This window comes from Danio rerio, chromosome 20, assembly GCF_052040795.2.
Source record: "Danio rerio strain M-AB ecotype USA chromosome 20, GRCz13ab, whole genome shotgun sequence".
Taxonomy (NCBI): domain Eukaryota; kingdom Metazoa; phylum Chordata; class Actinopteri; order Cypriniformes; family Danionidae; genus Danio; species Danio rerio.
Window position 1 is genome coordinate 40,390,363 of NC_141040.1, and position 13,154 is coordinate 40,403,516.

At 33.2% G+C, this 13,154-nt stretch overlaps 1 protein-coding gene and 1 long non-coding RNA gene across 2 annotated transcripts in view; one reads left to right on the forward strand and one right to left on the reverse strand.

The window, feature by feature from the left end:
• Positions 1–13,154, forward strand: part of LOC147839397 (uncharacterized) — a 765,501-nt gene that overhangs the window by 159,658 nt on the left and 592,689 nt on the right. The window lies entirely within an intron of this gene.
• Positions 1–13,154, reverse strand: part of ptchd4 (patched domain containing 4) — a 161,018-nt gene that overhangs the window by 147,135 nt on the left and 729 nt on the right. The window lies entirely within an intron of this gene.

Sequence of the window (13,154 nt, forward strand, 5' to 3'; positions counted from 1 at the left end):
CATCTCCATGAACTTAGGTGATTATGATAAATATGGTATTTTTCTGCAAGGGGCCCATTTGCAGTGAAGCATTTACAAAACAAATGCAGAGTAGGGCAACGGAAGCCGGACCCAGAGCTGGGAAGCCAGCGCCTTTCTCTTGATTTTCTCATTTGCTTTTATCACTGCTGTCCACAGGCTATTCTTTATACCTGAGTAGAAAACAGGCCAGCTTTTAGATTAGCCTCGATTTCATTGCATTAGTGGGGTGTTTTGATTAAGACACCTAACCTGAGGGTGCTGCCATCCCATAATGAGGTGAAGGAAAGACTGGCTAGAACAATACTAGCAACTAAACTAGAGAAAGAAGAGATTTATTTATTTATTTTTTGACATTCTGCTAGTTGTTTTCCAAGAGCTGTGTGCCAAATGTCTCTTTTTGTAGAGCTGGAAGATGAGGAGAATTTGAATAATGAGGACACAGTCATGACTACAAAAGTGCACTTGTTATTTTCTGCTTCTTTGCTGAGGGTTGCTATTTGGTGAAACAAGTACTCTTGATGTTAAAATGTAGTTGTGCCTCAAACACCTTTCACTTTGAAAATATACTTCAAAAAAGAACAACGTTTGAGAAATACTGACGTTAAAAATGCTTCGTAGTTACTAGGATGAACATAAATATATACGATTGATAAGATATACATGATACCACTGATATCTACATGTAAAGTGTCAATAATAGGCTTAAAGTTATGTTACACAAACATAAATGCATAGATACACAAATACATACTGTACAAGCCCTCTACTGCACACATTATGATAAAATTTAAAATTTGACTGTTTTTCTTTTCTTATAATGGCTTAGCTTGCGTTGTGTTATATAAGAGCTGTAAACATTGCTTTTTTTAAGGTACTTTATGATATGTTGCCATATGGCAACAATGTTCAACAATGGATCTAACTTAGAAATTTTTTAATTTAGAACTTTCCTCAATTAATATTTTTGTTGTTTGAAATGATTTATTCAGTGTTGCAGCATTATAAGCTTTACTACAGAACTTATAAACAACACCTTATACTTTTTTTTTTTTTAAGTTCCCAGGTTCTGCTGGCTGCAATCTCCGAATTTAGTTTTTTGGTTCAATTTGGAACTTCCCCAGCCATTGCAGAGCCCGGGGGACCAGCATACTAGCTCTAGCTTGGTCTCCGCTGGTCCTATACATACTTTCTAACAACTGATATTCCAACAACTTTCATTTGTTCCATTCTTTGTTGCTGAATATTATTTAAAACAAACATAATATTCTATTATCATGTACTGTATACTACATACAGTCTGTCAGAAATCGCGCCACAGAAAAACACTGCACGTCATGTGACTTAACCAAAGCACATCATTGGCTAAACTAAGGTCTTCTCTTTCCAACAAAAAACAGAAGGTTGGTCTTAAAGAAACAGTGGCAGGGAAATGAACATAAATATCGATTATTGATCTAATCAGTAAGACATAAGCACTTCATACTCATTTTATTTGCTTTCAGAGAGTAGTTCACTGGGAATCCTACCATGGGGTGTGAGTCTCTCTACCGTTGCAAAGAGAGTGCGAGCATTATTTAGGTTGCTGTTTATAAGGCTTGAAAAGAAAGTCTGCTTAGGCTCAATACTTTCGCGGGCTGAAAAGTTTGGAAACCCCTGGTTTAGGGGAAACTTGAGGTTGTCCTGAAGAGCTGTTTGCAGACATCTCGGCTTTATGTTTCAATAAGGTCTATTTTGTCTGGTATTCAAAACCTCCAGTCTGACCGTGGTTAATGAATGGAAAGGCCAGGTAACTACAACAAGCAATCAAGGCCCCATAATTCTCAACCGTAAACAAACAGAAAAGACCATGTGAATCACAAAATTCAGAAACTGTTAATTTTTTACAGTGTGTACCTGCTAAAAAATGACAACCCATTCCGAAGCTCAATACAAAAATTAGCTAATGGGACTTTTACATTTAAGGTGCAGTAGGTGATCTGCCAAAATGCTAACCGCTTAGCATATTATCTTCGGACGGCGGGGAGGGACTGTGATTCAAAGCCACACCCCCTGATATCGCGAGCGCGCACCGCATCACAACAGCAGACAGAAAACTCACTAGTTCATGTCATTCGCCAGTTAGTTAGTGCCAGCGCTGTGCAGAAATTACATTTATTACTTTGCCACATTTACATGCTATTTCAGAGTGAATATTCAGAGTAGCATGGTAAACAGTATAGGAAGGCTGTCATTGTTAAAAAAATGAGCCAATGTGAATATAAAAGCAACTTCAGCTCAATAAAGCAGTTAGGCAGAATAGCTCTATTTACTGATGTTTTGTTGTTAAACTAAATAAAAATCTACATTATAGATGCTGTCAAAGGACCTTATGAAACTGAAAATAATCACATCAATCTTTCAACGGGAGATTTCAGTGGCTGAACAACACGTCTGTGCATATAAGTCATTCATAACACAACACAATCTAACATAAGCTTAGCCTGACTAGGTTTTAAAACAACATTACCTGTCTAACAGTAATACTTCAGCCATGATGTCCTCCTTCCTCCAGCGTGCTAAAGTAACTCCAATATTGATTCAGGTTTTTAAAAGTTTCAATTCAGCATTTGATTTCTCCCGGTCTGTCTCAAGACCGCACGGCCGCTTTAAGGGCGAATTATACCTGGCCTGGCTTTACAGTAATCGCCCCAAGCTCGTCTATCCTTCGGCGCCTCCGGCTCCGACTCGGCATCGGCGAGCGGCCCACAGCTCGCTCGCGCACATGCGTTTGTGATGCAGACAATCTACATATGCTGACAGACAGTCTGACCTGCTTATCGGAGTTATGGGAGATGTCGGCCCGACTTTATTTAATTGGATGAACATTTTTTAGTTGTATGCTTTACCCAAAATATAAAAATACATATAAACACATTTAGATCATTTACTGTAATCATTACTATTGGACTGTGAAGAGACTTTCAACCAGCACAACAAAAAATGTTTCAGAAGACAATCACCTACTGCACCTTTAATGTGTGTCATGAAAGTGAAGGCCTACATTTAATCAGTTTACAAAAGCCAAGCTCTTGTCTCAGCTTCAGCAAAACCACTGGACATTCATCACTGGTATGGAAATCGTCCGGATCTAATCTGTTCTTAGCCTTTTTTTCAGCTGCTCCTAGGCTTACAGCACAGAGTATTAAGTTTAAAAGTCCTGCAAAGCAAAAAAAAAGTGTTTCACAGTCTAGAAGAGATAAACTGATGTTTGGGAAGGAAAGTAGTACCTCTGGGCATTTTCATTAGGCCTCCACTCAGCTCAAGCCAGCCCAGACATGGGTGGCTTCCTCATCCATGTCCTCACACATCCTGTATGGGCTTATGGACACAGTTAATGTGGCGCCTTCGGGGAGACTCAGGATTTGCAGTGAGTCAAAGATGAAGGTGGAAGTAGAAACGGCTCTGACGACGACGACTCCCGATGCGGACTAGTGAGTCAAAATGTGCTAATAGGTTGACGGAGGCCCGAAGAGAAGTCCAATCTTGTTACACCCACACTCACACTGTGCTCATTATCACCCGTAACACTGGAGGACCAGCGACTAAATGAGGGTGCTTACACATGCAACTAATAGGCAGATCTGTAAACGTCCATTTCATAAACACAGGCGAGAAGTCAAGCAAACGTTATCTGCTTCTAAATGGTGCAAATGTGATGTGTAAAATCTCTGGATAAAAACGTCTGCATGAAATCTGGAGTAAAACACTAAACAGCTGCGTAGCTGCAAGGTTATGTTAGAATTTCAGTTAAGCACATGGAAAAGTGCTTAATCAGGAGTGCTGCCTTTAACTGCCTTTCTACACCTCCCTTTCATCATCTGTTCAATACTTTTTCCATGCTTCATTTCATTTTACTATGCATAACTTTATTTGTAATCTGATTAGATTTGTTTTCTTGGCATATATGGATTTCTTTGGTTGCTATCAACATCTGGGGGCATCTTAACTGTAAGTCAACGGCACTTTTAGAAATATGTTTTCTGAGAAAAATGGTGACGTGTTTAATATTTATTTTCCTTGCTGTACAGGCATCTAGTTGACAAATAGGCAGAAAGAGCTTTTTGTAAAACATAATTTTTGAAAAAAAGAATTGATATATTTATGTACTGTATTTATGTAGTTTGAAGTTGATGTTTGAGAGAAAAAAAGAGGTCAGAGACTTTATCAATTCTCTCAGTTTTTTTTTATTTTTATTATTATTACAATTTTATTAATTCGGCATTTTGGGCCCTATCATACACCCGGCGCATTAAGGTGCATGACGTGTTTCTATGACAGGTTGACCATAATTTTTAGTAATGGGAAGTTCGGATTATTTTACTGACTCGGATCTTTGAGTCTCATTCATCGAGATGAACAAATCTTTTTTAGAGTCATTTCGTTTATTTGGTTCAATTTGCCAAAATATTATTAAAATGTTATGAATTGCTTCCAAACACATCTACAACTAGCCCAAATGGTTGATCACACGACAAATAAGTTATAAATACAATACTATAACAAGGAGAAAATAAAAATTCAATGTTTACTTGCTCTTTTGTCTATGAAGGTATTGTTGTCTCTTTGCTCTGCTCACCTCTTCATGTTTTCAAATGTCAGAGGTTCGTTCACGTTACACTGACAGTCACATATAATCTTAACCAATGTACACAGTCTGTGTCGATAGGAGCCATGATAATTAGTTCAACTTTCAAGTCTTCTGGTTCTTGAGTCGTTTGTTCATCACGGGACAGAATGACTCAAACCCAATAGAGGACTCGAGAGATGAACGGTTCAATTTTTCCGGCTCTAAACGCATATGATTGGCCCGTGATGAACGAATGACTCAGACCCTATAGAGGACTCGAGAGATTAATGGATCAATTCTTTTTACGGCTCTAAACACATATGATTGGCTTTTGCCTTTCTTCGATGAACAACTCAAAAGACTTAAAATGAACAATACCACCTGCACAAATGAGTGCACGCGCAGATGAACGAATCACTCCCTGAGAGGACTCGTAGTTCCAGAGTCATATTGAAGATTCGTTCAAAATGAAAGAATCCTTCATGAACGACCCATAACTAATATTTTTCCCTTTTTTCAAAACGTTGTTTAAATAGCAAATCCATTTGTGCCACTTTGTGGACTCATGGGTGTTTCGGTCTAGATAAGAGGTGTGTTAAGGCGCATTGTTGGCACATTGCTATTTTGAAAAACTCTGTTTTTTTCCGTTTATTCATGACAACTTTCTTTTGTGTAATGTTATTGTTAGTAGTAGTAGTAGTAGTATTTATTATATCCATATTTATATATATTTTTTTTTTATTAAAAATAAGCTTAGATTTGCCCACCTTTCAGCTTTTGTACCATATGGGCATGGCATGTGTATTTGGATACAACTCAGTTTTTTGACCAGACTTTGTTATTATTGTTCATTTATTAGTTTGCTGGAAATTAGAACTGAATTTAGTAATAGTTTTAAAAGGAATCTTTGCGCTAAACAATAGAAATCAATTATGTAGGCTAATGGATGTCTGTGCGTACAACACGTTGTCTTATCCACGAAAGAGAGAAAGTGAAAGTGAAGAATAAGGAGGCTCATTCTTGCGCTGCAGATGGTCTGTTTAACTGTTTTCTCGCTAGTGAAGTGTTCAGTGTTTTTACTTATAAAATCCACCATGTAAATAGCGAATGCTCCATGGCACGATGCAACGGACTCTTATGAGAATGAGACATGAGACTCTGATTGATTTATTCTCAAAACACACCTATAACTCATTAGGAGAATAAGCTCAACCCCCATGCACAACGGCGCAAAGTGGATTTTTCTGTCCTTAAAATAGCAAAAGTGGATTCTGACACGCCCTTAATGCTTTTGCGCCCTGCGCTTTGGACTTTGTGCCTAGATCGTCAAAATAGAGCCCATGGTGTCAAACCAAAGGACATGGCTTTCAGTGACAAAATGTTTTAAGTTCGTACTTATAAACTTATAAAATTAGGCCTAAGGTATTTATTATTGATTTTATCATTTTTGTTCACACCAGGACAGTTTTGAGAGCTTGAGTAACAAAATCCTTTTTTAAATTTACTGGAATTGTAATAGAATGCCAAACATCATGTGCATTGCATTTCTGTTGTTTGCTGACTGATTTAAAAAAAATAATAAAGAGATTTTATTGTTATATTCACTTACTGTAAAGCATTAGAAAAAGAAAACTATTAACATTACAAGTGAAACAATATTGTGAAATAACTAGATAAGCATTCAAATATGGCTTGTTAAAATCAGGTGAACAATTTGTAAAATCCCTTTTAGTGATTAAAATGACTCCAACGTTAGACTATAAAACAAATAAAATAACTGAAATAATAAATAAAACACATAAATAAGCAAATAATAAACAAAATAAACAAAATAATAATAATAATAAATTAACATTAACAAACAAAAAACAAATAAATAAATATTTATTATACTATATATATATATATATATATATATATATATATATATAAATATATATATATATATATATATATATATATATATATATATATATATATATACACACACACACACATAATAATAATAATAATAATAAATAAATAATAAAAGTAATAATATAATAAAACAACTAAATAAAAAATCAACTGAATAAATAAATATTTATTATAGTAAATATTATATTTACTTTATAATATTTATATAGTAATAGTAATAACAGAAATAATAAATAAAACAAATAAATAAGTAAAATTAACAACACCAATAATAATGATAATAAAAAATTAACAAACAAACAAAAAATAAAATATTATAGTGTGTGTGTGTGTGTGTGTGTGTGTGTGTGTGTGTGTGTGTGTATGTGTGTGTGTGTGTGTGTATATAAATAAATTTGTATTATAGTAAATACTATATTTACTAAATAATATTTATATAGTAATAGTAATAACAGAAATAATAAATCAAATAAATTAATAAATAATATTAACACTAATAATGATAATAATAAATTAACAAACAAACAATTGAATTAATAAATAAAAATTATATGTTAAGATATATTCAAAAAATATATACTCTAAAAAATAAAAAATAAATACATGAATTAAAATACATACCAATTCATAATTTTTAGATTTGGTGTCTAATTTGTATTAGTAAAATCTCACTCCTTCATTTTAGTTTGATTTGCTCATCCCCCTATGATGGTTAATTTTGGGGTTGGGGCATGCCGTCTTTAAAAAAAAAAAAAAAAAAAAAAAAAAAACATACAATTTGGAATCAACAAGAATGTCATCATACAAATCTGTACAAATTCACTTTTCAGACAATACTGAAAACTTGCCTTTATAGTGAGTAAACGGCAGAAAAAAACAATTCTAATTGAAATAATACGATGAAATAATTAGACTGCTCACTTATTTCTTGTTAAAACAGGTGAGCAAATAATAATGGCACTTAAGAACGACTCCAGTGTGAGTTATGACTCGATGCTATTATTTGCATCTTAACCTCACTGCTCATTATCCATGCATTTGCATATAACCTTCATTAAATGTTGTCAGAATCCTTCCCAGACTACGTACAAATGTGTTCTCAATGATCCAAACATCACTATGTACTACAATGGATTTCAATGTGGCAAATGTAACCCGATTGCAAATTACCCAACAACAACAACAACAAAAAAAGCGATCAAAAACACTCATTCCAGCAAAATGCTTGAAGTAATTACTGCGTTCCATTGCTCCTATATAGTATTATTGATTATCAGTACATTTCCATCAAGGTGAACTTGCCGCATGTATAAGGACACTAGTTAATAGACTAGAGCGGCTGTATATTCAAAAGCCTCACTGCTGGCTTTAACCACTAAAGCTAAATTAAAAAGCACCGGCCATGAGTGAATACAAGGAAAAGAGAGCAAAATAACAAAAGTGACGGAGGAGAGGAAACGTGGTGGGCTGGAGATAAAGTGCTGATCCAGCAGAAAGTGTCCTGCACAGATTTGCTCATGCAATGGACAAATGAGAGCTGAGTCCAGACACACAGAGCCGCTGCAGCTGGGTCTCACTTCACATTTTATTTAAACACTCAGCCAGTAAAATATATATATAGATTGTGCTTGTTCTAAAGGTCTTCATATATACAGTTATAATCAGAGTTATTAGCCCTCCTTTGAATTTTTTTTCTTTTTTAAATATTTCCCAGATGATGTTTACCAGAGTAAGGAAATTTTCACAGTATGTCTGATAATATTTTTTCTTCTGGAGAAAGTCTTACTTGTTTTATTTCAGCTACAATAAAAGCAGTTTTTATTTTTTTAGGAAACATTTTATGGTCAAAATTATTAGCCCCTTTAAGCTATATTTTTTCGATAGTCTACAGAACAAACCATCATTTTACAATAACTTGCCTAATTAAATGTGACTTTAAGCTGTATAGAAGTGTCTTAAAAAATATCTAGTCAAATATTATTTACTGTTATCATGGCAAAGATAAAATATTTCAGTTAATAGAAAGGACTTATTAAAACTATTATGTTTAGAAATGTGTTGAAGAAAAATTGGAGAAAAAAATAAACGGGAGCTAATAGTTTGGGGGGCTAATAATTCTGACTTTAACTGTAGTGTGGTTTAGGTTCTTAAATTGTACATATTTAACAAGATTCTTTTTTATCTATACTATGAATTGAGGAATATAAGAAACATAAATGTTTGCAAAACTCATTTACATCTGATAAGTACGGAACCCCGGAGGATAAGTGACTATTTTGTAAGACATTTTTCAAACATTTTTGAATAAATGAGACACAAGTTCATATGAATTATAGCTACGACTATGCCAAATCATAATTTGCTACAATAATAATTTACTTTAATTGTAAAAAAGTTCAGATAAGTGTTAAGTTAATATTTAAGAATGAAATAATCTATATATTTTTTGTTTTACTTGAAAGAACTTCTAAAAAAAACAAGATAAAAAAAACTCAAGACTATAAATCTATGTTGGAAGCTTATAAATTATAATTATCAAGTTTATCAGTGGATGTCTTATGATTTATTGTTGGCTGATGTTTAGATTTGTCAGATTTGAGTTTTATTACGTCCTTTAATTTAGTTTTTGTTTAAAAACATGGCACTAATGGGGTGAATTTTTAAAAAAAATAATAATAATAACAATAATAATAATGAATAAATAAAAAACAAACACATAAATATTTATTATAGTAAATATTGTGTTTACTATTTATTATTTATATAGTAATAGTAATGACAGCAATAATAAATAAAATAAACTGTATTAACACCACCAACAATAATAAAAATTATTATAAACAAAAAAACTAATTTTATTATTGTAAATATTATATATATATAATATTTATATAGTAATGTTAATAGCAGAAATTATAAATCATAATGAATAAATACATGGAAATGGAAAAATCTAAACATTTAAAAGAAAATAATAATTCAGATCATAAAAAACATGAATATATTATGTTCCATGTGAATTATTTATACAATTAAATGTATTTCCTTTTTAAAACATTATATTTGCTATAATACATGAATGCTATTACTGTATAAAATTTTTTTTTTCCACCTTTAACAATTATGACAGTTTTTTCAACTAACAAGATGCCATGTTTTAAGATGTTTGTATTATTTTTTTGGGCACAATGTTCACTTGTGTTTAGCGTAGATTTGTAGATATAGTAGTTATGTGAAGATTTGTTCTGTGAAGATTTGTTATTTTTTATCACCTGTCAGTTTATGGAAGGAAAATGCTGTAAATTACAATATTTTTATTTGAAATTTCAAAGAAATTTGATAAGACCTATATAGAATAGAAAAGATATTCACATTTTCCTTGACCCATACATAGCTTTTTGCTTTTGGGAAATTTTACAAGAAAATATTACTTACTAAATCAATTTAAGTAAAGGGTTTTGCACTGTGTCCTGCATTCTAAAAACTGCAATTTGCCAGTGACATCCAATTCTGAGAACACAAACAAAAAAATGAACAGTGTCATCTAGTGGTTGCTTCAATAAGAACAACTTTCTCACCAATGACTCTCCTGTAATCAAATCAATGTACAACGACCAAAAAATAAAAGCAGCTGTCTGCTTTGAAGGACACCTAAACAAATATTGAAACGCATTAGCCTGCACTGACCTCATTTGTGTATGTATAAATTAAGCTTATGACTCCTGATGACCCATGCTAATGACAAATTCCAGACTAAATTGCTTTTCTTTTTTTCTTAGACTGCATTTAACCCATCAGTACGGTTTCGACAGTGCAGATAGTTAATCAGTAGCCACTCTACTTAATACTGTCAGCGACAGCAGTCAGAAACAAATCCTTACAGACTGCAGTGTAGGGTGTTTCTCTGATGGCGAAGATCAATGAGTGATCATGGGTAAATCAATGTGCTCTGGGGCTCTGCAAACGTCTCAAGAAAAAGTGAACTCGGTGTCAGTGGTTTGGAACCGGAATTAAAACATTTCAGTAACTAGACAATGGAAAAAGTAATCATAAAATCAGTCTTTAAGGTAAGAGACTGCAGATAAATGTCAAGTTTTTTTCCTAATGACTAATACTTTATTATTAACTTTATTCCATGTTTATCTATATCCTGAATGTTTTAAATAGGGGTGTGTTCATTGATAATTTCTCTGAATACATACAACCTTTAAAATTACAAATTAAAATTAATGTGTGTGTGTGTATATATATATATACACACATACAACAGTTCTGTCTGGTTCTTGAATCTGATTGGCTGACAGCCGTGCCATAATCTGCAAACTACAGCACTCAAATTGCCTCTTTACCCTTATGTATTACTCTGCCCACATACAGCGATAAGCAGAGGACACTCCACAACACAATGTACTTTTTAAGGCTTTTTTAGCCAAGAATGTAGTTGTTTAGACTGCAACTATACGATTTATTTATGATAGTGCCTATTTTAAAATATTTATAATTTCAGAGCACTGGATTCAGTGCATCGACCACCATCGACAGGCTGTCTGAGCAGACCAAAGAAAGTGATGGTTGACGTTCTGCCACAAGATGGCAACAGAGACCGCATAATGAGTCCTTGGGGGGGGGGGGGGGGGGGGGGGACAATTTCTCAGCGCAAGTTTTAAACTACAGCTGAACAAATCATTATAAATCAGGTAAGTGACATTTTGAGTCAATCTCTCTCTTTTGTATTTTGTAGTCCTGTGTTTATGCCACAGAAACTGGTAGTGTCTGCTTTGGCTTTTTTCTGGGTTATCTATTGTGAAATCCTTATTGCAACAGAGAAATACTATAAAATCTCTGTAGATTGATGGCATATCATGCTGTTCAGTCTTATCTTAAAATGTGAGCAAAAATCACCTGTTTTGTCATCAATTCAGACATTACGCTAGAGAATCATTCAAACACTAGCCACTAGCTCTAAAGTGATGTTGGTGAACTGGCAGCAGTTTCTGCAGTTCTGACGCCAGCTGCAGATGCGAAGGAATGGTGGAAAAAAGTAGTTTCTAATACAAAAGGGTATTTAGACTCTCCTTGTTTGATTGTTTTTTCTTTATACACAATATTATGTCGTCAAACTGTTGTATAAACGCAATATCACACTTGTAACAGTGCGATATGGCTGTATATCAGCACTGGTGGGGGGCATTGAGGCACTCGGCCTGCGACCTTAGCCAATTTACGCCTCCTACCAGTGTCGATACAGCCACATCCCACTACTACTCGTGTGATATTGATCATATAAAGCCAATTTAAAAACATTCAAATTACAGTTAAACATAAAAGAAAGGTATTAATAAAATATAATAATTTTTTTTTTAATTACACCAAAAAAAAAGCTTAACATTTTGCTGTATTTTCTGAATTATGGAAGGATTAAAAGAGATTCTCAAAACCTCATTTGTAAAAACCTTTAACTTAAATATGTCAAATAAATTAATAAAGAAATACAAATGAAGACAAAAAGAGAAAGAAACAAGAATTTTGTCTTTACCCAACGTTCAGATTATTATTATTTTTTTTGCTAGAAATAGATGCAAATTACAGCATGCTAGGGCGGGGTGAATAATCGAAAAGTAATTGTAATCGACATTCAGAACCTATAATCGATCAAATTTTCCAGTTCCATTTTTTAAATTACTTTTCCTACTGTGTGTGGAGTCACGTGATCCCGCTCTGTAATGGCAGATTTTTACTTCTGCATCGAATGCACAGGTATGGTCCAGAGCAGCCTTCACGCAATCATATACCTGCGCACCTCTTAAAAAAATTTTACTACACATTGTACATTTGCACCACATTAACAATGATTGGAAGTTGCGGCAGAGATGCCTTGAGGTGGCATATTTTCTATTACAATAAAATTATTCTTTACATGAAAATATTAGTTTACAGAAGATTCAAGAAATGCACTGTTTATAATATTGTATACAGAATATACAAGAATAATTTTATTTAGAAGAGATACTTCTTAAATTTTAAATGATTTATTTTGACTTTTTATTTTAAAAAGTGACTTTTCTTTTATTTCAGTTGTTCAACGTTGATGTTCAACAAATACTCAGAGATAGTTGTTTGTGTGCGTTTCCTTCAATTATTTTAAAATCAAGTAATGCTCCCTTTATTCAAAAATCTCTTGTAATATGTGAGCATATTTACAGTACAAAACCTGACAGTGAACTATGAGGGCAAAATAAATAAATTAAATAAATTAACAAAATAATCGTCCATTAATCGTAATCTAGTTCAAATGTTCAATTCATCAGGATTAAGATTTTAGGCCAAATCGTCTAGGCCTACAGCATACTTTATTTTAATGAAATAATGACTTTATTGCATATTTAACCATACCATTTTAGAAACTTGATGTTTTTTTAATGTAATCAATCATCTGGTGAATTATGGCAAGAACTATTCGTTCATTTATTTATTTTAACCTGTTCAACTGTAGTGCCTTGCAGTGAATTGCTTAAAAATGCCGAATTGAAGCTAAAAGATGAATATAAAAGAAACACATTTATTGGTAGCAATTACATCGACTGCAATTTAACTTCACCGCTGAATGACT